The sequence below is a fragment of the Scophthalmus maximus genome, chromosome 9 (assembly GCF_022379125.1).
Source record: "Scophthalmus maximus strain ysfricsl-2021 chromosome 9, ASM2237912v1, whole genome shotgun sequence".
NCBI lineage: Eukaryota > Metazoa > Chordata > Actinopteri > Pleuronectiformes > Scophthalmidae > Scophthalmus > Scophthalmus maximus.
The window spans coordinates 18,766,203-18,790,412 of record NC_061523.1 but is presented as its reverse complement, the minus strand read 5'-3'; the positions used below and the strand labels follow the sequence as shown (position 1 = coordinate 18,790,412).

The following is a 24,210-nucleotide window of genomic DNA, read 5'->3' as shown; positions in this document are numbered from 1 at the left end:
GGGGGCAGTAGAATAAGATATAAAGACTAACGGGTTCGCAAACAGTTGCCTATTTACACATCCTAGTAGACGCGGAATAACACTATCATTCATTTGAAGTCAAATCAAGTCCAGTATTCACTCTCTCTTGCCTTTTGTTCATGCGTGTTTGTCTGATCTGCGCAGTTTGGTGCTGCGCAGGTTGAGAACATGCGAAACAACAGCGATGAGCGACGAGAGCCGTGAGCGTATGAAGCAAAGCAGAAAAGTTTTCGGGCTTTTAACATAAGTTAAAATATGCATATAACGCGATGTGGGGTTGAAAGGACCTGCAGAGTACATTTGTCATTACAAGTGACACCATTCAAGTAACAGCATTACTTAATTGTTAATTTAAACTATTGATTATAGCAGTTTTTTTATTTAGCGGTCAAAAAAGACATATTAATGAATCTATAAGTCCAGTAACAAACCCATCAGTCACTTATAAACCAATAGTAAAGTGTATTTGTGTTTGTATTTAATAACTCAGACAGTTCGCAGCTCTTCCATGCACTTGCACCGATGAGGTCATATCTGTTTTCAGAGTGTATACCAGTGTCTGGTGCCAATTTGTCCATCTTTGAACTTGTAATTAAGTTAGCCAGGATTAGCATGCATAACAGGCCTTATATGAGTCTGCAGCAGATAAAAGAAGGAGGAAGAGTGAAGCGCGGCGAGCGGCGGATCGACACATGTTTAGGCCGGTGTCACCTCTTAATGTAATTTGGCACATGCTGCTATGTGCTTATTCTGGTGTCGAGTTTCTTTTAAGTGGCTAATGCCTGTGGTGGGTGAGCACCCATGGGGGACAAGAGAGGTCAGTGTTTTGGGTGGAACGTGTGGAGAAGGTGTGGGGGATCTTCCTGTCATTCACCGCTCATTCCTCCGAGCGCCGCCGACCTTTGACCTCAGCGCAGACGAGCCTACAACCTCGACCTCGTCGACTGGGCAGAGAAGCTCGACTTTAAAGCTTTGCCGGTTCGTATGTACTCTCTCTCTCTCTCTCTCAAGGTAAAAATGTATCAACCCGGGACCGTCTACAAAAAATAAAATAAAATCCCACAGAAAAAGTGAAATAAAAATTGGTTCACCACATTTTTCCAAATCCAAAGAAAATGATGTTGTTAAATTACTTATTTTATCCAACCAATGGCCCAAAAATCCCAAATCACTCGTCAAACTTACATAAGAAAGAAAAGCAGAAAAAACTTGTGACTCATAAGCTCAGCTCTAAAGACGATATAATTTCACAAAGGTGGACAGCATTTGCTCTTTTCGTGACCACAAATGTTTGTGTCCCTGTTTCTGGAGGTGAAGAATCCTCATCACCCTAGCAGGCGGTTCACATTAGTCATGCGAGCGACGCAGGAAAGGTTAAGATAATGTCCAAAGTGGAAAAAAACTTGAGCCGTTAACTTTTAGACTGATCCTGAGCAGGACCGCCAACTATTGGTCACCCAGGGCGTCCAATGGCTGCTGCCGCTCGAGCCTCTTTGCTCCAAAACTTTCCATCTCGTTTATTCCTCCTCTCCCTCTCCTACAGATGTAGTGGGAACCTTCAATCAGCATCATGATGACACAACCTCTCCGTTTTCATGCTCCTCAGTTTCGGTTCCAACGTGCCACCACACACACTCACACACTCACCAACACACACATGCACAAACACAAATGCATGTGCACGTTACACACATTTAATGCACTTTGCCCAGCTGGCAGACATCTGTTGATAATTATTGCCCAGTCTCAGCAGAGAACTTGTGATATTTAATATTTCCTCACCACTTGAACAAATAAGCTATAATAACTGCAAGGTACTTGACCACAGGAGTAGAGGAGATGTGCAGCATGAAAGGAAATGTGTGCACTTTGGTTAAATCTGCGTTGTTTCCCCCGAAGTTACCCCTGGCACATATGTGTGTATATATATATATATATAAAATAAAGAGAATCAATGTGAAAACGCAAAAACCCACCAACTGTCACATAGCCCCAAAACCACCAAAAGTTAAACAGTGAACAAACATTATAAATCACTACTTAAAAGAAGATATAAATAGTTATAAATACTCACAAACACCCCTCACACATACTGTATACACACAGACTCGCGTGCACACACTTAAAGCTGATGCGCCGAGGAGGTGTTGCAGAGCTGCAGAGCATCAAGAGACATTCACAAAACACTCATTAACTTCCTTTACAAAGCCGCCTTTGTGACCTGCCAGACCCACACACACACACGCACGCACACGCACGCACACAAACACGGATAGTTTTTTGCCCAATGAGAAAGTACATAAACACTAAATGGGATTAAAGTTTAAAGTGTTACAGCTCCCAGGATATTTTTTTTTCAGAAGTGCTCCATGCAGCCATTTAAGAAAAGAAATAAACTACTTTTGCAGCAAATACACAGAATAATATCTGACCTGTGCCCGAGCCCACCATGCAGAAATGTGAAAAGACTTCAGCATGTTATTTTTAAGGGTAATTCTATATTATTAAATTGGAGAAAGCCCATAAAAAAACAAAGTTTTGGATTCACACCTCAGTCTTCAGAGATAGCTGCATCCGCTGGATCAACTGGACATGACGGCTTCTTATTTCCTCATAATTATATATCACGTGAATCTAACACAAACTACACTCTCAGAGCATTATTCCATTTGCAGTGGATGACAAAGAAAATACTGACAAGGTTGAATTTTAACTTCAATAATAAAAATGAAAAAGGACAATTAGCTCCCGAGGTGCTCCAGTGACTTGTAAAATGTGGTTGAAGTCAAATTTATTGTACTAAAGTCAAGTATGATTCATAATATGAAATGACCTCTGCTTCTCCAGAAATACAAGCCAAGTTTCAACATCCGACGGTGGTTACATCAGTTCCTATGTATAAGCTCAGTTACGAGTAATTTGGGATCTTATTATTGACCTTTTTATATTCTATTAATCAGTTATGATACATTTCTTCCAATTAATTTGGTGAACTTAACAGTTTGTTTGAACCCTGACAAGTCCCAACCTGACATTTATACTTCAAGTTTGTCTCTGCATGCCCAGATCTCAAGGACACATGTTCCTGCAGTCAGTTTCACTACATTCAACTGATCGTTAGTTGGCAGTGGTAACGCGCAAAGATATGTGCACCATCAAAGGCTAAGAAGAAGAAGACGCAAGCTTGTTAATGCACCGTTAAAAGTATTTCAAAAATTGTCTGTGGTAATGTTTTATGAAGAAGGAAACACATCAGACCACAAGGATTTGCACAATAGAATTAACGATTGTTGAAGTAATTTTTTAAACAAAGATTCACAGGTTTTGGCTGCTCGAACGTAAATATTGACTGATTGTAAATTTTATATCTTATAAAAACATTTAAGATGAGAAGGGAGCTCAGAGGGCACATACATCAGAGGACTAAAACCATATCTCGCCAAATTCCTGGATCAACCTATTAATTTGGATCCTTAATCCTTCCTTGGTAATTACTTGCCCCACCCCTCCACAAAATGTCATGGCAATAGGCTCAGTAGTTTTTGATTAATCCTGCAGACAGACAAACAATAAAAACCTCATTGGAGGAAGTAATAATCATTATTTGCACCTCTTGACACCAATGACCAAAATAAGGCCAAAGTTGTAAAAAAACAAGAATAAATTCATCATTCAGAGATGAGGTTTCGTCTTGCAACATTCGAGTCAGCAGATTGTCCACCGGCAGCAGTGTGACGAAGCTGCTTTTCCACGGTAATGAATTCACCACAAGGCACTTCTTCCTGCCTGCCCTCGGATCAAAAGTGAGCAACCTGCTCAGGTTTCATCGGCCGGGAGGACCGGCCGAGGTAACGCGGCCCGTCTCACTCCCAGCAGATGAGGGGAGAGTCTCGGGGAGGAAGGTCAGCCACACACCGGGGGGATTCCCTGACAGCAGCTTCACCAGAGACCACCAAGGTGATGTGCAGATGAAATGACAGGCCACATTCTTATCCTCCCTCCCCGAGGGCTGAGCAACAGAGAGGGTGCTGGGTGAAGGAGGATATCTATGGCACGTTTCACTTCATTTTGGAGTCAGTTCTGTTCGTCTGCATGAAGGTGTGCGGAGATATCTTCATGCACTGCCATTTACATTCAATACGCCCACTGTGCTGGAATGAGCTGAAGAGAGGTTGGCGTCGGAGCGCTAAATCTTCTATAAAGGCATACTTGTTAACTAAGACTTAAGGAAAACTGCCGCGGAGTCGAGAGATTCAAGAAGTAGGGAAACAACCTCCATGATGGATGATAGAGAAATAAGTATCTGGGCTGGTGGGGGGGGGGGGAAACTTCTAATTACGAGAAGGGGGGGCACGCGCTCATTCATCCCAAGGGGGGCTCTCGGAGCCTCGGCCTCATGAATTGAATAGTGTGGTGAGGGGTTTCGGGATGGACCAGAAGTGGCTTCTTTGCCAGCCCCAAAGAACAAGTCGCCACGACTCCTATTACCACATTCAACTGCCCACACCACGTGCCACGGCCCATCACACAACAGAGGGCCCTCTCGCTGAATCGTACGAAAAAAAGAACATGAATCTGAATCCACCCCCCAGCCCCCCATTTATTACCTTAGAAAAAAACCTTTGGTCAGTTTTTGAATCTCTAAAAAGAGCATGTTGGTTTTCCCCCCACATAGTGCTCCATTCATCATAAGCTGGTGTAGCGAGACCTACTGCTCTTACATTTCCTGTAATTGGAGTGGCAGAGGTCCAACGGTTGGCATTAATATTAAAAGAAAGTCGCAAAAAAATGAATTATTTCCTGACAGTTTCTCACTTGTTATTTGTGTAATCAGTAATGTTCCAGCACGGGGGCGTGTGCACATGTCTTTGTTTGGTTACAAACCAATTTGTCACCTTTTATACTCCCGACTTCCTCTTAGGTCAAGAGGCCCCTGTGGCGCCCTAAATGTTCTCCACAAGCTTATGAGGCATGGTGGTGAATCTGGTGCCTGTGAGGCATAACTCTCCCTGTCAAAACAGAGCGGGAAGCCATGACTCTTCGCCACGAAGTCCCACGCTGCTTGACTCTAATAAGCCAACAGACATGAGGTAATTTTTGTGTTACTAGTGTGTTCACTGGTTAGCATTTATACAATGCGACTGCTTTGTTGGTTTTAATAGCCTTTTCACATAAGTTGTTACAAATGTGGCCTTTTTAAAGATCACATTAGCTTTAAGTTTGTGTGTGTGTTCAGTTTACATGAGCTATAGGCGCAACCCCAGAGGAAGAAAGTCGTCTCATTATCACCACGGGGGCAACGCTGCAAGAATTCAATGTTAAAACTTAAAAAAGAAAACTTGGACAAGCTCCTTCACCTGCTCGACCACTTTCTCAAAGTGGGCGGTTGTCCAGCAGCTACATGTAGTCACTTCTCGGTTTGTGTTACAGTACATATTGACATTTGAAGTTAATGTTTTGAAATATCGGCCAATCATATATTTTGACAAGACAAATGTGAAACTCATTGAGCGTTTCTGTTTTTGGGTGAAATGAAAACACGAGCTGATGGTCATTTACAGTAATGTTTTCTTCCAACGTGCTTTGCTGAGTGTACACACTGCGGACGTGAAAATGAACTCGAGAAAGAGGAGGAGAAAAAAAAAAGACTAAAAAGGAGCTTTTGATGGAATGAAATGCACCCAGCTGTGAGCTGGACCTGACACATGTGATGTATAAATAAACTAGTATCTCACGCCAGGTTTTCAACCAACCACCAACTAAATGAGAGATTTTATTTCAAATTAGAATTTCCTCGTAGATCTAGAGATATCGGACGTAAAGATAATAAGAAGTGATGGGTCTTAAATTTTTTTAGTGTTGGTTTGATGTAGGTGCTGAATTGATTAGCTACGAACAGAGTTCGGCTTTATTAAGCCCCTTGAACCTGCTGAGCGGTAGTCGACCAGTCAGGATAAATATTTAACTTAATATCATGTAAAATGTTAACAATGGCTTTTATATTTTAGACAGAGTGAGCATCATGTTTATTTTGTTGTTGTTGTTGTTGTTTTTAGCAGTTTCTGTTCTTCTGACTTTAAACGAGAGGAAAAAACTTTTCATCTGTAGTAATAAACCTTTGATAAATGTAGCTGAAATCATTTCAATAATTGAAGATGTTTATACTTCTCTCACACTCTAATTATGCACTTATTTACATATTTGCAGAAAAAGGTCAGCGGATATTCAAAGGTCTTTTCTTATTGGCAAATTGGAATAAATACCTTAGCTCTTCACCATCGCATGCATTAAGGTGTTTTCTTTTTCTGCGCAGTCAATCATGTGCTTTGACATACAAAAATAGACCAGGACACTTAGCAAAGAAAACCTCATTTATAACACGCTTCAGTGAATACATTACACATATTTAAGAAACGCTCTTGGATGTTGCGGGTCTGCGTCAAGAGGCACTTGAGGCAATGTTTGCTTTAATTAATGAAATGGAAAGAGCTATTAAAATTAACACTTCAATTATCTTTGGACCTTGGGTGGGTGAAGTTCAACTGCTTGAGCAAAAAAAAAAAAAAAAGGTGGAAAGCTCGGTAAAGAAATACTTCACTTACATGAAAGGGTGTTAAGAGCGTAACTCTTCGTGGTGGGGTGCGTCAAGAGACTTTTTCTCATTTACTTTTAGCCAGCTGCCTATTAAGAGTGATAGAAAGCAGGTTTCCTCTTCCATTCATGCACTGTGTGTCTTGGATGCTGCGTATAACATGAAATATTTGTGTGGGAACATCATCATGGCTTGGATATATTGGCAATGGCAACAGGGCATAAGGGCTTCCCTATTTGTGCCACAAGATGAGAGGGTGTTTCTTTCGCTGGCGCCAGAGGCCCTGAGAACCATGAGCTGATTAAAAGGGCGACCTCATGTTCGTGCTGACAGTGGCCGGCTGTGAATAATGCTCTCAGTGTCGGAGACAATGATCGGTGGTTGGATCCAGCGAGAGGAAAAGATGAGACACTTCTGTGCGGTGTGTGGTCAAAATGACCGTTTGTCAGGTCATGTATATTACAAATGTCACAGACCTCGCCACTGGTTCGGTCCCTCTTTCAGTGAAAAAGAAGTGTTTCTCCAGTACTTAACACGGACATGTTTAAAGGGTTAGTTCAGGCAGCAAAAAAAATTATAATTATTCTAACTTAACTATGACTTTGAGTGGTCTCCAGCCATGTAGGTAGCTTTGAAGTTGGACGAGTTGGTGGAGACCAAACCCAGAGCTACAAGAGGAGTGAGTTCTGAAATTACATTTTGCCAATGAATCATAATGTTGCTCCATATCTGCTGGAGGTGTGAAATGGCAACAGTCTGGTAACAAGTATTCTCACAACAAGGTCCATCTCATTGAATAACTACTGTAGATACAAATGTTTCCATTATTTTCTTACCACTTTAATGAGTTGGACTATTCTGGTTAAAAGTTGAGCTTTGACCTTGGAAACACCAGTTGACAAAATAATGCCACCACAAGGTCCGTTTAGTTGCTGCTCTGTGTTCTGTTCGGTTTGACTTTTCCTGACTGCTTGAAATTGTAGCTGTCTTCCCTCAGCAGCAAAGATAGAAGAAGTGTGACGTCATTATACCGCTGCATGAAGTCCTAAGAGACGAGGCTGGGCTGGATGGTTGGGCGTACAAAGCGTGACTATGACATTGGAGACTGTTTCCACGAACGCTCAACGTTGGTTTCTTTTTACCATGACAGTGATCTTTTTCCTAAAATGAACCAAGTAGATTTGATTGCCTAACCTTAACCAAACCTTAACCATAGGGGTGGCAGATCAGAAAAAAAACCCTAATATGAGTCATTTTGGAAGGGAATGAGGATTAGTTGTTCAAAAATAAAGTCACATTCGAGCTCTCCTGTGTCCAGCAGTCATCCCGACAAAGGCAGGACACATTTTGAATATTTTAAAACGTTCAGACATTGCACAAAAGCAGAATAAACCTGAGTGAATCCTGATCTCATTACCCATGACAGAAGATATCATGTCCTGAACCCTCACCGACAACCGCAGTCGTCTTCAGTCTCAAGATGCCGTATGATATCTATTAACCGCCATCATGTTTTCCATATGCAGTGTTCCTCTCCGTGCGAGGAGCGAGCGGACATCCAAAATCCCCTCCATGTTGTATTTGTTCTGGGCATGTTGCTGTGATTCCACATCAAGCGCACTCCCCCCTATTTTTGGTACACGACGTCATTAGCGTAACAATGTACTCGTGGTGACTTACATCTGAGGAAGAGTCATGGTAGATATAACAAAGCTGAACTGACAAAACATTCCAATTGTTCTCCAAAAGGGGCAATTATCTCCTATATTAACCCTCTGTGTAGCTCTGAAACGTTCATGATGTTGAGCATGCCCCCCAAAAAGGCGTTCCTCTTTTGGGTGTACATTGGAGTGGGAATTCAGCTTTTCCCCACTCCATTCTGTGGTTATTTATCACCCCTGACGGTCGAACCCGGGCCCACAGGAAGAGAAGCGTAAGTGCAACAGGAAGAGGAGAAGGTGGACAGTCTGGTCCCCAGCATGTAAATCAAGCTTTTTTTTTTATGTAGCTCGGCCACCCTAGAAGATGAAGTGCTCTTGTTGTGAGAGAAAACAGTGGAGTGGTACACATGTCATAACATTGACACCTAGGAGGGGGTCAGCTGGGATCCATCCTCAGGCCACAGCTCCCATGTGCCCTCTTGGCCTTAAACACCACCAACCCCCCAGACCTCTGAAAACCCCTAAAAGTACCTTGTCTCCTCTCTCAAACACTCCTACACCTCGCCCCACTTTCCTTTTCACTGTCCCCTGCCTCCCTCAGTGCAGATCCGCCTCAGTCGGTTACTTACGACATCTTTAAGAGCAGAGCCGGGCTTCTGTTCACCAAAACACTTTCTCAAACAATAAACAGAGGGCCTAGGTGGTCCTGTCAGAGCTGCTGTCCTCATAGAATAACCAGCTACCTCAAGAATCTGCTCCTCCACTCTCTGTGGATGGCCCGCACACTCAAACATGCACTCACTCCATGTGCTCCATTGTCAAAACCTCCTTAGATTGTTTGGCCACAAATGTCACAGCACACATGAGTCTGTATTACAGTATCAATTGTTAAATACAGACTAATTTGTTTTCCCCCGCTTCATAACGAGCAGGTCCGGAATAACCTGCTAGCAGGCCCGGGTCTAAAATTGAGCTGTGCCCCTTTGTTCACAGACTTTATTCATTTATAATACAGATTAAAGAGTAAGCACCAAAAGGCAAAATATTAAAGACATTAAGAGATTTCCTTTTGTACAAAGTGCCTCACGATTCTATGTAAATGCAGGGATTGCTTTAAGACTCAAAATAGCTTAAAGTAATATCAATCAATTTACCCAATTAAGTTATTGCCACATTTGAACTGTGGGACTTAGTGACTTCTGAGGGTCTGAGGACCAGGAGCAGTTGGTCCACTTTGCCCTGTTGGTAATCCAGTCTTTGTCATAAAGGAAACATAATTTCAGCATCAATTATGTTTGGTGGGAAGAGTTTTTCCAGGTGCTACGTTTTTCTATTCTTCAAAAGCTTGTCAGGATAGAGAGCGGGCGTTCAAAATCCAGGACTTTGGACACCGGAGGCTGGAGTTTGGCTAAGTTAAAATAAAAGTATACATGTTGTGCATCATGCAGGAAGTCACTGTTGACTTCTTCAATATTAAACAAAGACAATGGTCTTTCATTTATCTGAACTAAGTCCTCTGGGTAGGTTCTAAAAGCAGATTTTGTTAGAAAAACAAATCAAATACATTGTCGGTGAACATTTTACTGATACGCTCAATATTACAATTATTTTATTGCTGTTGCAAATTAGCTGTAAATAAACATATGCTGTAAAAGCCAGGGTTTAAATAGTCAGGCTATAGTTAGGGAAGGTGTTCATACAGGATATTTTGGGTTATTTCGCATGTAAACATTGTTGTTTTTTTCCCTTACAGAAATCCACTCAGCTCCATACTGGAATTCCTCTGGTGTGTCGAATGACCTAATGGTCACGTAAATAACATGCGTGTGCTGGTGGGAACACCTCGGTGTTTGTGTGGAAACAGTTTGTCACATTTCATTAGTTCACGTCGACCACTTTACATTGGGCTCACCCAGGTTATATCCACCCTCAGTGTGGCTCTGTTGGCATTTAGACAAATATCAAACACAGTCTTTATCAATTGACCTTTTCACTGTAGGTGACTCTGCTCGACGTGCCATTGGACAGCTTTATTGTCGTCATCATTTGCCTCATAAGATTTAGAGCTGTTGTGGCTGATCTAATTGCAAGAGCACCAGGAGTATTTAGCAGGAAGCTCTGTGTTTACCTCGAGTGTGCGACAGGAGCCGAGGAGATGCCTGGCATAATGGCGTTTATTTACGTTCACACTCACTTACACTGCCCAGTGTCTGGCACTCTAACTAGGGGGACACGTTCCTGCTGAGAGACGTCATTGGTGCCTCTGCACATAAAAGCTGTGTTCAGAAGTCGTGGGGTCAGTCACAGGGATTGTTCCAATTGAATGAGCAGGTTTAGTGAGAACGCTGTGCAGTGGTTCAGATATGGTCATCATAAGCTTCACATGTAAGCTCAAGTAGCTTGGATTTGGGTTTATTTGCAACACACATATGAGTTACTTTTAGAATTATATCATAGAAATATTTATATACAAGTAATTTTTATATGCTAAATATTCTCTCATGTTTTTAACTAGATTCTAAAGTGACCTATGGCTTTTTTTGTCCAACCAACTCCTCAAATCCCCAAAATGATTCAGTTTACTATCATACACTGTATCATATGCGGTCGGTGGATTAAAGCAGTGAATTCTCACATTTGAGACCTGTAATGGGAATGTTTGGCATTTTACTTTGAAAGGTCAAACTAAGTCGGTGAATCAATTATGAAAATAGCTGCAGATTAATTTTCTGTCAATAAACAATGAATTGTTTTAGTTCTGGTAATAGTGTTAGAAAAGGTTGAAACAAATTAATTAATCAACATTTTTTCAAAAGCGCTAAAAAATAGTTCTAATTAAACAAAAACAGATACAGTATTACTGAGCAATAATGATAAAACAACAGTAGCATGAATGTGAATCATTCCACTGCAACATAGGCTATAAGGGCTAATCTAATCTAATATTCATATATTGTATTAATTCCGTAAAAGATTAAAATTAAAACAGCATATGTAAAGTATATGAATGTAAAGGAATGTTCAAAAGGAGCAAAACTTAAACCAGCTTTGAAAATGCAATAGATTTTGTGATAAATGACTAATCAACACGTTGTTTGTATTTGACCAAATGTATATGTATCATTTGAGGAATTTTTGAAGACATCACAGTAGTTTGAAATAGACTCACACAGACGAGCAGTATTTGAATTTGAAGCGAGTGTATTTGGGTCACTGTATATTTATGCTGGACTGTTTAGCTTGGCATCTCTCTGTTGATAATTTATGACACATCTGGTGTCAATCTGCCATCACCTTCCTCATAAAAGGTCCCAAAATCATGAATATATTCTTCAGATGGCAAGAAATGCTCGTTAAGAGCCGGGACTTGATTTGTGGAGTCTATCTTTTTCACAGTCGACTGGATATTTGGGTTAGAATCAATGTGTCTTAGAGTCAGTCAGTGAATTTATATACTTGGGAGTTTCTCCACGTCCAGCGCTGTGGCCAAGTGCGGGACACACGCAGTACCACAACGGAAACTGGGGAAACGGCATTAATTGAGGTGGGGGCAGAAAAGGGGAAAATATCACGTGAACTTCTTCTCCTGCAGTAATTCAGCATCATGAAACTCTATACTTCCCCTTTCCAAATGCAAAAATATGTGAGGCAAGTGCTACACAACTCCCGAAATACAAAATGAAATACTCGTTTCTGCAGTTTTAATCAACTCAGACATCCATTATCCTTGTTTGTGTTGTCAAAAAGTTATAGTCTGTACTTAACATATATGATGTTATTTTAGTTTTTCAGCTCACTTGTTTCCCTTCTGGGGGGATTAGAGGGAACTTAGTCTCAACACCTGAAGAATTACCATCGCAACAAGAGACACAATAGAGTTTTCTCACAACTGTGGCATACACGCTTAGCGTCACCATCGGAGATAACAAAGGCCAAACTTACAGAATGTTGGCCCTCATTGCTGTAATGTCTCTCCCTTCACTTACAAATACTCTTGGAAAATTGTCACTTCTTTTTTTTACTTTTTGTGTGAACCTTAAAAAAAAAAAAGAGCGACCAAGTCAAGTGTTTTTCTCCTCCTATCTTGCCATGTCGGTCTGGCGCTGGCGTAAGCTGTAAGTTGTAGAAAGGTTTCAGTCAGAATATCCTCCATGGGAGCGGACGAGCGAGGAGGCTGGAAAGAGGGCCGGTCACTGAATGTTTCATTATATCTAATGTTGCCTTCCCTGAAGTGCTCTCCAAAGTAAGCGAGCTGCGTGAGCCGGAGCTCGAAACGCTCAACCCCCTTGTGACCACTTGGAGCAGAGCAACTCTCCACTTTCTTATTTTCACCCTCAAACGAGAGCCTCTGCATGGATTATGTGCTTGAACACAGTGGGGCTTTTTATTCAACCTCGATTTTTCGCTCGCATGTTTGAAAGCGTAGGGTTTCTCTCGCTGAAAAGGGGGCTTGACATTATTTAAAACAGGGGGCAATATTTTTAGGACGATAAACAGGCAAAGTGTGACAAATATTTTCATAAGGGACACTGCCATCACAAACATATTTGAGGTGAATATTTCTGAGATGATTTGATAAGATTCGGGGCTCTGGAGTGTGTCGTTTGCATAGAAGTAGACACTCTGAAAGTTATCTGCTCGTGAAATTAAACAACGTCTCATTATAAGAGAACTAGTTTAGTTTACATGGAAGTGATTACTGACAATAATAGTCGTGCAGCTACAGTGTAGATGTGAATGTGTGTGAGACATTTATAAAAATGTGAGACAATATGTTGTGTTTTGTAAGTGCGAGTGGTGATCCTACCTTCGAAAATCAAGACTGATCTTAATTGCCTCTATCATTTCACTAAATGGTTAATGACAGTGATTTAATACGCACAGAGCGATTTGAGTGTGTGGACACTCTAACAGCTGTGTGTGTGTGTGTGTGTGTGTGTGTGTGTGTGTGTGTGTGTGTGTAAGCCGGCTGCAGGGTCTTTGATTTCTCTGCTCCGGCATGTGCGAGGACTTAGCGGGCCGAGCTCCCAGACATCTGTTGAATATTAGGGGCAATAACAGCTGGGCGGACCTCAAACATGGTCACCCACTTCACCTCGCCGTGTCTCTGAGGATAACCCCAGCTGCCTCACACTCCAGATGACAAGTGCCCGTTCACCGGGCCTGCTGAGATCGCGGCCTGCCAATGAGCCAAGCACCCTCACTCCCAAACAATCCCTTCGGAAAGCCTGCGCCTCCTTCCCTTTCCTTTGCCTCTCTGACTTTATCCTGCTGTGCATGGGAACAAAGTGGGTGGTATGTAGTGATTTCGGCACAATAATATCACACCATGTTTGATTTCCCGTAATGTGTCAGCTTGTTGTTGAACTAAATCCTGGCTCCACGGTGGTTGTCTGTCAACTGCTCTCCCGTGGCTTTTCGCCTTTGAGAGATCGAGAAAAGGAGAGAAAGCGTTCGGACACAGAGGCAGATGTTGAGGTCGCGCCTTTGTAAATGAAGAAATATTTCTTCTAGTGGCGCCTCTTTTACTAATTCACCATAGTGCTAGAACTGGACGCAGCTTATGAAAGACGAACACATTCTTCAATAAAATAAACATTGAATTTATCAGCAATAAAACACACCCTTGTTCAAATCAATACATCCGGGAGTCATGCTGCTATACAGCCTTAATTGGTCGGCATGACCATTGGCCTGAGGTAGCTACTGTTAGCAAACGTACATTAGAGTCAGTTTGCAAATCTTATGTATTCTCCCCTTTGACATTGTTACCACACATTCATGTGGTTTTGGGAGCATTGAGCAATTATGGGTAATTTGTCAGAATATTAAAAGCTCAATAAAATGAACTCTGTTATGGTCTTTTAAGAGGCTAACGTTAGCGAACGTACTCTGTAAAAGATACTTCAGAGTCACTACTAATGGACTTGAATCTAGTTAGCTATCTTTGTTCACTGGCGAAGCAAACGTTAGCCTGCTAACATATGACGTTTTAGAGGTAACATGGGATATAGTTGACATATTTAAATCTATTGAAATGCTGTTTAGCAATGATGCTATTTTAATTTAAATGTTTGTGCTGCCTTCAAATGGAACTCATGGGCTTGTGGTTATGATGTGGGAAGCCAAGTTTACACCGTGTACTGCTAGGTAACCGGGCAACATCTTCACGTTAAAGAAATTGATTGAAAGAAAGAAACATATTTTGATAGGCTGGTTGATAAATCGCTGTAGTCAGAGGGGATTTTCTGCTTTTCATTGTCGCATACTGTATCATTAAAAACTCAATATTTTTTGAGTACTTGCACTTTTGGTCGAACAAAACATCTGAAGTCGTATTTTGTACAGTTTCCAAGACAACAATTGAAAATTGATAATGAAAACAATCATTAATCGAAGGTATAAGGCAGATATGAATACAACAAAGTTATGCTACATTAACCTGAGCTATTTTCTAGCAGCAGATTTGCACATTACTGAAGGCTTTGCTAGCTCAGACTTTTAGTTTTCACTGGTTAGTTTCTGGGAAGTCGGGAAGCACTTTAGCTTAGAAAAGGATTTACGAGTCACTGGTGCCACCCCCGTCTGACATTTATACATACTAACATCTCACTACCACCTTGCAAAATTGCCTGAAGCAGCTTTAAAAACGATACATAAATCCATATTAGTAACTAAATCAATAAACACATTCATGTAGAACTGCAGTCGCTCGCTGGCGTGTACACTACACGACACTGAGTCCAACATTTTAAGACGTATCCTCGCTGCATTCTGGGTGTCATTATGGAGTCGCATTTTATGACCTTGTGATTAGTGTTTTTATGGCGGTGGGGAGGTCTGCAGACGGTCTATGTAAACTTGTCACACTGAGGGGCTCTTGTGGGGCGGTGAAGGAGAGAAGGAGCGCTCTGTTAAGGCCCGAGCAGGATAAACAGAGATGGAGTGCCCTCTTCTGGAGGCTTTCACACTCTACACGGCGGAGGGTGTACAGTACGGAGGCTAGAGGTCTCGGTTCAGGCAGGGATGTGAATCCGGGTGACAGACCCAAGTGCTCAGACTCGTGGAGTGTACATCACAAACACTGCTTTTCTTCTGCGTAGTTAATGTGAATCTAAAATTCAGGGCATAACGCCACGAAGTCAGTGGTTGGATGTGACTATAAAATACTTCTTACATTTGAACCTAATCTTAGTTTAATTCATGTATGCCGTTTATTGTTATTATGGTTTATTTTTTATTTAATTCTAGGCACTTTTTTTTAGTTTTAAGCACGTTATTTGGAGAAAGGCTAAATTATATGAATAGAATCAGACTTATTGGTATTGATTGACATATGATATAAGTTTAAGACACTTTGATTCGACTTTATATCAAATTTTTGCAGTATTTTACTGTTATTGTTCCTAGTTACTATTAAGATTAAGATTTTAAAAAAAAACCTCACAACGACCTTAGAAAATGTATTAACAGTCTAATAATGTAATAACTCACTCAGATATATTTTGTCTGCAGAATGAGTGGTTCTATATTGATACTACAACAAAATTTTGCGTTTGATATAGCATTATTTTTTACATTGTCAGATTGTTGTATATTTTTACTCGTCTTTGTCTGGTTTGTCTGGATGATCCACTGACGTACAGAATTTCTTTGAAATTCATTTAAGGGGAACAGCTGATATACTGCCATTTATATTCTGTCAGCATTTCACTTTCCAAACACATGCAGAGAATTGGAGAATTTAGTATTTATCTTTGCAGTTTATTGAAACTGTGATTACACCAGGTGCATCCTCTTTTTAAAAGTTAGTGACGGAGTTAACAAAAAAGAAAGACGAAGTGTGTGTTCCCAGATCTGATGCTGTTTTAAACAATGTGCCTGCTCCTGCAGCTGGAATGACAGAGGTCCTGTTGTCTTGGAAATACTGATGACCCTTACATCCTGCAGAGCAACTCGCCATTAACAAGCCATGTGTTAAGTGTTTTGCACATTTTATAACTTCAAGAGTCCAGTTTCACCCATTTGGTCTCTGTCGGACACATGTTCTGAGAACTGCAGTGAGATGACGGTGAGAAAGAACAAAGGAATATGAGGATTCATTTTGAGGTGGAAGTTATTAATCAGCATCAGATCATCAGTTTTGTATAGTTTTTTTTGTCTACTGGTACATACTATTAGACAATTATTTAAACTCACTTTCGAAGTCAATTTTATGTGAAAACATTGTATCTCCAAAATGTAAAACTTTACAGGAGCTAACAAAAACTATTTTTCTCCAATTCATTTTTAGATAATCTTTTAAAATGGTTTAGTCATTCTAAGAAAACACCATTTAACCCTTCAGTTTATCTGAGAAATTAAGTTTAGAAATTTGGTTTTGCCGCATTCATAAATTTTTATTTATAAACTGATTCTACATGCATTGTTTTTTACAACGGCTGCGCTGGCTTAGGAACATACAGGTTATATATGGTTCATAAAACTGTTAAAGTACTGATATGCATTCATTTTACAAACCATTACTTTCAGCTCCCGCTGTTCCATTCGCAGCCCGAGCAAAAAAGAATGTCAATGAAGATGTAATGAAGTCTGAGAAGTGAAGGGGACATGTACTGTAAAATGGAAAATATGTAACAAGTACCGTGAAAATGCTCCATTACGAGCTATATTGGGAGTGAAAGACATTTCTGGATGGAGTTACTCTAAATGACGCACGCACACACAGAGGATTAATGGAACTTCAAACGTGTTTTTCTTTGTAATGCATCATTATGAAGGAAATCTGTCAGCGAGGGGGAATCTGTGCGCTCTGGTCACCCAGCCGGCCCTGCAATTACTGCAGAGACACTTTGAGCCTTCTCTCTGTGTATGGAGAAGAGATTGACCAGAGAAAACTCAGACAACAGGTGTTTCACTGCAGTTTTAGACCACATGTACATGGACTCTTGGCTGGTCAATGTTTTCTTAGTTAATTGTGATGAAAGGTTTGGTTACCGTGTTGGAAACAATAATTTCATGTATTTGTTTTAGCTCAGTGTTTTACCTAATACTATAATTTCAAACAATTAGGTTCAGAAGAGAAAAAAGACACCCCCAGGACACACAATACATTCATAGAATAGTTTGATATTTTATGAAATATGCTTATTTGCTCTCTTGCTGAAAGTCAGATGAGAAGATTGATACCGCTGTTAGCTTAGCATAAAGACTGGGAACAGGGTTTCCCCCTGTAGCATGGGTTTTATTCAAAGGTAGCAAGATCCACCTACCAGCACCTCTAATGTTATCTGATTAACAATAATATATTTATGTATATCTTGCTTATTTATTCTGTACAAAAAACAATAATTCAAAATGACACATTGGAGTTTTCCCAGTGTTAATGGCCAGACTATTTCTTGGATTGCATCAGTAACTACCTGAAGTCCGCTTCTTTTTACACTTTGGTTATGTGCGGACTAACACATGAAACACTACTGAACTGTAATGTCGCTGGTGAATTTTTGCTTTTCAACTGAGCCATGAGAGCTGTTTCCACTTCAATGTAAAAATGAATATTAACAAAGTATTTTTAGTTCACTCAACTTAAGGGTCAGTGTAAGACTTCTTCGTTAGCACCAATTTAAATGAGTTAAACTACAATTTCGTAAAACTACTTTAGATAACTTGACAATTTCAAAGTAGACAAACTCAACAAAATTTAGTTAACATGGTTTTGTTGTCAAGAGTTGTTGGACTTGACTTTCAGTTGTGTATTTATATTTCACTGGTGAAGGAAGGTGTGTTTGAGCCTAACATCCAGCACATTACTTAATAACTACACTCACTCCAGTCTTTATGCTAAGCTAAGCTAACTGGCTGCTGTCCGTAGTTTCATGTTTTTCTTTTTGACTCAGCAAGAAAGAAAGAATGTGTATTTCCCAAAATGCAACGATTTCTTTGAAATAAGAGTATAACTTCTGTATAAATTGCAGAAGTTTGAATGTTGAGGATGAAGCAGCATCGTCAGATTTCTTCCCGACAAGAAACACAGGTCCGGGTTTTTCTGCGGAGCCACAGTGTGTGCTAAAATGTGTCCGTCTTTAGAGAAGGTCAGACGATTAAAAAATCAGTCTGTTCATTTATTGAGCCACAGTGGGATTTTCCTGAACTCACGAGCACTCCACTTTGGCCACATCTGAGCTCGGCTCCCTCTGTTACCCACTAAGTGCTTGAGAGAAACCTGCTCTGCTCGTCGAGCAGCTTTCAGACTGCCAATCACAGCAGCGGGTCTCAATGTGTCCAAACTAATTAATAACACAACTAATCTCTCATAAAAGCTCCATTAAGGGCTTTGTTTCAAATGTGGGTGTCTTGCCACACTCTGCACATTTCCCCTCTGTTTTTTACCATCACTCTCTGCGGTAACCTTCCTGTAAGAAAGACATCTTTAAATTGTTTGGATTTAGCTGAAAGGGAGGGATATTACATCTATATTTAACTCCGCGGTGCCTCCACTTGGACAAGCCGGTGGAGACTGGCTTATTTTTTCAGGTGCTTGTACTTTGGAGAACGGTGAGCCACAGCCTTGGAGATTTCCACTCCACAGAGCCACGCTCACTGCAGAGCATGGACTTCTGGGAATGCAGCGTGTGTGTCTGCGGGGGTTTTTGGGGCGATGGATAGTGGACAATGATGTGACAATTAATCACGACATGGTCGGTTATTGCTGCAGGGCAGGAGGGAGTGCAGGACACGGAGGATGGCAGTGTGCGAATAAACAAGTAGGAACTTCTAATTTACAGATGCTGATTAACACCTATGGGGTCATCAAGTCGGGAGTTAGTCACACAGTGGATTTACTTCCTGTTTATGCAGACATCCTGTCATTTATTATTGGTGTAAGACCTTTTTGGGGGGCTTTTTAAAATTATGAACATTTTCTTTCACCTGTGGTGTCTGCAACCACTGAGCAACCTTTTGTTTGGCTGGAGTAATTTATGAAAGTAAATTGAACTAAGACTCCTTCACGTTTTCCCCTAAAAGTCAAAATTTTCTCATGCACACACGTAATGAAGATGAAGATGGTTACACATACAAATATACATGCAAGCTCAGAAGATTAACAAGTAAATGATACAAGAAGACTAAGTACCTTGTGGTGACCACATTCTTTTTCTAGTCAAAGGGCGAGGTGACCAAAAAGACCGTGGGGTCAGTCTCCAAGATGAGAGTAAAGAAGCCAGCGGGTAAAATGTGGAGAGAGGACCAAAATAAGATCCAGCTTGTGAAAAATACATGAAAACCCTCTGGTCTCTCGTGACATTTCAGGCATCAATGTTTGTTTGTCTGTCATCTTCACTGATGAGAGAGACGCTCTCCCATGTGACTGAGGACGAGGCAGGTTAATGGGACGGTTAGAAACAATGTTGTGTGATTCTGTACCGTCTAGTCCTGCAGGAAGGATGCCAAATATCATGCAAACCTTAGAGTGACACAAAGCCGTCCCTTTAACGGCTTGATGAATGTTACCTGTTCCATGTTTGGCTAAAGAGGCAGAAAAAAAGGGAGAAAGGAAGAAAGAAAGGCAATGTGACAGACTGTGAATGGAGCGGACAGATGGACGGACAGACAGGAGTAGAGGTGAACTGGTGATTCGGGCAGAGGAGGCGAGAGTAAGAGCCACGGTGTGGCAGCATGTTTGTACAGCTGAACACAAGCTGAAGAAGCCCAGGCCCCTCTCTCACACTCCATTAGGCCTTAAGCTCCACGGAGTGCTGCACTCAACACATAAACAGCCTCCTGGAAAAGCTCTGGGCTGTATGGGAGAGGCAGGGGGACGCCAGGCCCGGGCCGGCAAGGAACAACAACTGCCTTTTCACATCAGCACACAGCGCCTCCAAATTACAGAGAGGGACTGCGGAGGCAAGAGATGGAGACAGAGAGAAGCCTGGCAGAAGACCAGGGGATTCATGTGTGAGACTTAAGCTCAGACTTACTGTAAATGTATGAACAGAACTAAAGAAATTAAGATGTAGTTGTTCCTCTGATTTCACTGTACTGGTATATTGAAATCCTGCACTTAACCGAAGATTTAGTTTTTCATACTTTGAGCGGAGACTTCACTAGGTCAGTAAAATTTGTCAGCATAGGAGACATTTAATCCTGAGGTAAAATGATGAAAACTTAGTTTATACGGAAAACGAAAACTTCTATTTTGCTAGAACTCATTCCACACTAAAATCCAACTATATTTCTATCAATGAGGCCACGCTTTTTTTTTTTCACCTCTGTAGTGGAAAAATCAAAGAACACAACAAGATGACGCTTGACTGTGACAGATATATTGTACATGTGCATTTGCTTATTTAAAGAGTGGGTGCAAGGAGCAACCGTGGCTATGGAGACAGAGCAGATGACAGCAGCTGGACGTTTGGTGGAGCCTTTGGCGGAGAAATGAAGGAAGAAACGTGTCTGATGCTCCAGATAAAAAAAAAGGAAACTTACGAGGGAGGAAGGATTACTGGTGCACATTTCTGACGAATCCATCACTCAGCCTTTGTTTCACTCCAATGCCCTTATTTCCACACGGGAGGACTTGAAGAGAGCGGTCCTGAGGACGAGGGGGATGGGGGCGAATTCACCTGTAGAAGTAAACCAAAGAACGTGTTGACAGTACTTTGTGTAATTACTCTCATTGGCAGAAAGGGGAGAGAAATGTTTCCAACTGCAGGTTTGAGTGGTTTTGTGTTCTGAATCAAGAGGAAACAATGTATATGGTGAATATAAATATACATACATATTTACAAATATATGTATGTATATATATATATATATATATATAAATATACATATATCTGATTCATTCAGAAAGTAAAAATATGCGATCCATCTGTTGACAGGGGATTGATCTAAAAACTACAAAAAACTTTCATTAAGAGTAATGTTTTGGCCATCTAGTGAATTTAAGTCCAATAATTCATAAAGGTGACAGAAAATCAAATGATGAAGGTGAAAGACATGAGGACAAGCAACAGACACGTCGATGAAGCAGTGTCTGTTATCATATGCGCAATCACACAACACACACAAACACAGGTGCTACATGAACGCATGCAGATGGAGTTAATGCACTCAAGGAAGCACAACCTGGGGCTGAGTGGATTCATGGAGTGTACTGAAGTACTGTATATACACTACAGTGTCCGCACTGTGTAAACATGCACACTCACAAAAATGCCTCCCGTTGCACACAAACGCAGACACACGCGCTAATAACCCACCACAGGACTCCTGTCAGAGCGGCACGCCACATAAACAATGTGCGCAGATGTAAACAAGCATCGTGTTGGCGTTTGCCGCTCTGCGCCGTCGAGCTTTACGTTTTTTGGGGTCGTCGGAGCTCAGAGTACAACCTGGCAACACTGTCCTTTTTTTCTTTCCAAAATTAGTTAAGATCAGTTAGATCAGTTAAAGGAAGTAAAACACTGACTTATAATCAATACACAACACTTTATTTTCTATTTATTTTACAATATAATATGGTTCGTTGTTGCCAATTTGACTTAGAAGTATTAGTAATAGTAATGATGGTAGTAGTGGCAGTGATAGTAGTTATAGTATGACTCCATTTCCAAGCAAAAAAAGAATCTTTGATTAGTTTCAAGTCCCTGCAAGTTGATACTTGAAAGGACAGTGACTAATAAAAGTCAACGGCTGAGTGGAAAGACTGAGGATTTCTTTGGAAAATATTCGGCAATAATATAAACTTCTTTATGATTTCGAGTAAATGAGCTCAAGCATCCACAAACCCCGATGATCCCTCTTACAGTAAGTATAATATTTCATTTTTAGCTGCATTTATTCGTGACCTGGTTGTTTTGGACCTACACCGGCAGACCTTCCCTGCCGGTGCAGGGAAAGACTAAACACTCGCTGATGGGAATGTCATTGTTTTGGAGAGATTGTTCAGGGAGGGGGTTTATGTACTCAGCTGCTCTCTGTCTGCAGCGCAGCGTCAACTCTGGACCCCAGTCCCCGTTAACTGCATGATCAGGTCTATGCCACATACACACGCACACACATACTGATGTTCTTTTTGAGGTTTAAATGAAAGTCTAAACTAGGGCTGCAACTAACGTTTATTTTCATAATCGATTAGTTGTTTGGTCCATAAAATATCATAAAATGGTGAAAATGTTGATCTTGCTTCCCAAAACCCCAAGATGATGTTTTGTTTTGTCAACACACTAAATATATTTAGTTCATGTCCTAGAGGAGCAAAGAAAGCTGAAAATATTTACTTTTACGAAGCTGAAATCAAAGATTATTTACTTTTTTTAATAAAAACTACCGATCAATCAATAATCTAAATAGTTTACAATTAATCTAGTAATCGATTACTAATCAATTAATCAATTAACTGTTGCAGCTCTAGTCTGAACCTTTCCTTTCTTTATATCACATGCAATATTTAATTATCATTTCACTCCGGTATAATAGTTCATATGTAGTAAGTAATTTGATGTAATTGAAATACTTATTTGACTGTTTTTTATTTTAACAATGAAATAAAAGGTGGAATTGGAATTGAGAGTGACTATGCGATGACACGACATGCAACAAAATGGAATTAATATTCTGGACATGGCTCTGCATCTAAATGAATAAAGTGACAGATAATCATGAGATGCACGAGTTCAGTTCAGTGGTGAGAAAATATTAAAATTGTTCAAAAGTTCTGCAAAAACTTGGTTCGACACCAAAAGACGAAAACTTGAGCTCCTTGAGCCGTGGCATGGTTCTATCAAACTTTGATAAGTTGATTTAGTTTTGCCAAACACTCCCTCGCCGTCTCCCTCCTCACTGACACCGATGTGAGGGCAGAGATACGTTTCCACGATCAGACGAACAGGGCGACAATGGTCAGTTGTTAAAAATCATAAACAGACCAAGTGCCTCTTTCACCACACTGGGTATCATGTGTTATGACCATCCATTAAGAAACTGGCACCCTCTCAATCTTTACACCCATGTCCCATCTGCTGAGAAACACACAGGCCTATCTATCATTGGATGGAGTCGCTCGGCATACGGGGCCCGTATTAACACCCCACCCCCCCAAAAATTGGCTGATTTGTTATGGGTGTACGTGCAGGCAGAGGCAGTCAGTCAGAGTCAAACAACGCCGCCTTCAGACTTTTTTCTCATATTGTAGCTGGTTTGATAAATGCTGACCCTTTAGCACTGCAAATACATATGTGTCACTATGCGAGGTAGCATGCGAGGTATGCGGACCGCGGCGCCTCCAACTTGTAGAATAAAGGCACCTGAAACACACCTGCACAAATGTTTTTGCCAATAAATCTGAATCCATCTGACACACAGAGATGTTTTCTACCTCACACAAGTCTGCATTCTAGGGGCTTTTGTCCATTCATCCGACTGAAAGGTGTCCCGGCTGACGCTGCGTGATGAAGACGTCGGTGACCTCGCGGCTGACCCTCCTCCTCTCCTGACGCACAAACCCTCAGGACGCCTCCACAACTCGGGTCCAGCGCTTTCAGCACCGGAGCCAGACATGTGATGTGGCGCAGCGTCACTCAAGTGCGACGGCCAGAGAGATGACTGCTTTCCAGCGGCTGTGGAGTCGGAGTTTTTTAGACGCTGCAGCGGGGACCACACAGGAGAAATGGCTCCTCTCCACCGGCCGCCTGATGATTAAGCGCGACATAGTGTATTTTCCTATGGCTCCATAAAGACACAAGCTGGGAGAGCCATAAAAGACGGTGCCGAAAGACGGTCGGCCTGGAAATAAATAAAGCACAGCGGGAAAAGAGGGGGTGAACACTTTGCTCCTCACCAATAAAATCTGAAAACTGGTCACCGTCTGCATTATTCTTCTCACACTTGTTTGTTCGAATGTCGAAGCATCCTGTGTTAACTGGAACTGAG

The 24,210-nt window shown here is 41.2% G+C and overlaps 1 long non-coding RNA gene across 3 annotated transcripts in view; it reads right to left on the bottom strand.

The window, feature by feature from the left end:
- LOC118319310 overlaps nt 1–24,210 on the bottom strand; it is a 128,532-nt gene that overhangs the window by 32,116 nt on the left and 72,206 nt on the right. For all 3 annotated transcript variants that reach the window (XR_007031450.1, XR_004795946.2, XR_004795947.2), the window contains one exon: nt 20,764–20,900. This is a non-coding gene — a long non-coding RNA (uncharacterized LOC118319310). The remainder of the gene's footprint in view (nt 1–20,763; nt 20,901–24,210) is intronic.